This window comes from Canis aureus, chromosome 4, assembly GCF_053574225.1.
Source record: "Canis aureus isolate CA01 chromosome 4, VMU_Caureus_v.1.0, whole genome shotgun sequence".
NCBI lineage: Eukaryota > Metazoa > Chordata > Mammalia > Carnivora > Canidae > Canis > Canis aureus.
In genome coordinates this window covers 6,303,354-6,306,101 of record NC_135614.1, presented here as the reverse complement: position 1 = coordinate 6,306,101, position 2,748 = coordinate 6,303,354, and the positions used below count along the sequence as shown (strand labels likewise).

General features: G+C 41.2%; 1 pseudogene; it reads right to left on the bottom strand.

Annotated features, from left to right (window-relative positions):
* Positions 1–321: 321 nt before the first annotated feature.
* LOC144311772 (calcium load-activated calcium channel pseudogene) lies at positions 322–2,412 on the bottom strand (annotated as a pseudogene).
* Between the last annotated feature and the right edge of the window lie 336 nt (positions 2,413–2,748).

The following is a 2,748-nucleotide window of genomic DNA, read 5'->3' as shown; positions in this document are numbered from 1 at the left end:
AAAGCAAAATGCACAAGGAAAAGTCAAAGTGAAATGTGAAGGCTCCATAGAGGTAGGCTGTAACCCAGGGCTGAGGGCTGCATCAGTCTGCTTCGAAGCAGTTGGTCATGGTGCCAAGGACAGGGAAACACAACCGAGAGTGTGTCACAAGAGCAACATGATCCCATTTGCATCTTTAAAAGAACCCTGGACCTGCATTGAGTGGGAGGAAAATGAGCTTGAATATGTGCAGACCAGTGTATTAGCTTCTCATGGCTGCTGTAACAAGTTACTACAAATTTGGTAGCTTAAAATCAAAGAGATACATTTATTCTTTCACAGTTCTTATTTTAAGATTTTATTTATTTATTTATTTTTAAAAAGATTTTATTTATTTATTTATTTATTTATTTATTTATTTATTCATGAAAAACACACATAGGGAGGCAGAGACACAGGCAGAGGGAGAAGCAGGCTCCCTGTGGGGAGCCCGACGTGGGATTTGATCCCAGGACCCCGGGATCACAACCTGAGCCAAAGGCAGACATTCAACCGCTGAGCACCCAGGCATCCCTATTTTTTCACAGTTCTAGAGGATAGAAGTGTGAAGTCAGTTTCACTGGGCTGAACTCAAGGTGTCAGGAGGACCATGGTCCCTCTGCTCCCTGCCTCTTCCAGCTTCTGGTGGTGGCCAGTGCTTGCTGGTTTGGAGCCCCCACCCCCAACACCAATCTCTGCTTCCATTTTCACATGGCCTTCTCTGCATGTGTCAACTGCCTCTGCCTTTTTCCTATAGGAACATTCCTGATGGCATCTGGCGTCTGGACAATCCAGGAAAATCTCCTCATCTTAAAAATCTTACCTTAAACCCTTACATATGGTTGGTAGGTGTATAAAATGGTACAGTCACTGTGGAAAACAGTAAAGAAGTTCCTCAAAAGATTAAAGAGATTATCATTTGATCCAGCAATTCCACTCCTGGCCCAAAGAATGAAAAGTCAGGACTTGAACGGGTACTTGTACACCCATATCATAACAGCATTATTCATAATAGCCAAAAGGTGGAAGCAATTCAAGTGTCCATCAATAGATGAATGGCTAAATAAAATTCAGTATATCCATACCATGGAATATCATTCAGTCTTTATTTTTTTTGAAATAGCTAAATTTTTGGCTTCTTTGGTCATATATTTGACTTGGAAACAATGTACAACAAATAGTTCCAATTAAGATATCACAAACTAAATTTTTCTTCCAGAATTCTAAATGCTCATGGAGAGCCAACTTCCGTGATACATGGCACACAGCATACACTTGAGAGTCAGCCCCACAGAAAATATTCGTGTAAGCCAAACAAGAAAGATGCTATTTGTTTCTCATTACATAAACATCAGCTGAACTTATCTAACCAACAAACTTATTTTTTTAAATTAATCTGACTGAAAGTACTATCATGTTTTTGGGTGCCATTCTCATTAGAATCATATCCAAAAAGTCTAGAAATAACTCAGAACTAGAAAGTGGCCTAAGCCCTAAGGCTGTCTATGGCCCCCGCTACAAAATAGTTGCCAGTATAATTTGAATGTTTAAAAAGAATGACAGGAATTACAGGGTTCTTCTTGATTTCAAAAGAACTTTCCAGAAGGAGGTGGAGGGCCAAGAAATCCACCTGCCTGCTTGGTGGCAGCATGTGAAGGGGCAAGACCAAGAATCTTCTGGATGTTCTATCGAATTGACATGGTACAGAGAATATACAGAAAGATGAAGGAACAGTCTGTGGTATCATCCCCCAGCAGGTTTCAATGAGACAGTCCTTGGATATAGGAAAGAGGGGTGAAAGGGAGTTTTGCCACCACTCTACCATCAAATATAGAATTGAACATTCCCATTAGGGCAGTAAAACAAAAGCCAGTTGCAAACTTGGATTTCATTCGGACCATGGATAGGTCCCCATTGTTATTTTTCAGTTCCTCTTCTTGCCTCTCTATTTTCTTTTTTGTTGTTGTTGACCAGCTGACTCTTTTATTGTTTCCTTCTTCTTTTCCAATTTTTTACTCTGTTTTTCCACTTCCTCTTTGAGTCTCTTGTACTTGTCTGTCCTGTAAACCAGGACCCACATTATACCCTTGGCCAGAAGAGCTGTGCACATGGAGATAAAAACAATGAGCAGGGTGTCCGCAAATATGGTGCTCATCTCACACTTTCCTCTCTGCACTCCCACCCGCCGGGGGGAAGCACTCTCGAGAGCCCGCAAAAAATTAAACAACAACGACTTCCCTAGATTTCTGGACCACCCTCATTCAGTCTTTAAAAGGAGGGAAACTCTGACCCATGCCACAACATGGATGAATCCTGAGGATGTCATGCTAAGTGAAATAAGCCAGTGACAGAGGGAAAAATACTGTAGGATTCCACTTATATGAGGTGTCTAGAGAAGTCGAGTTCATAGAAACAGAAGGCAGAATGGGGGCTGGGCTGCCAAGGGCTGGAGTAGGGATCAGCGGAAAAGGCAGAGACTAAAGCACACAGAGTTTTAGTTTTGCAAGATAAAAAGAGCTCTGGAGATGGAATGTGATGATTGCACAACAGTATGAACATACATATGCCACTCTACACTTAAACATGATTAAGATGGTAACTTTCATGATGTGTATTTTACCACAATTTAAATTTTTCAAAAAAATTCTTAATCACATCTGCAAAAACTTTCCCATATAAGGTGCCATCTCAGGTTCCAGGAATTGGGACCTGATACTTTGGGGCCACCGT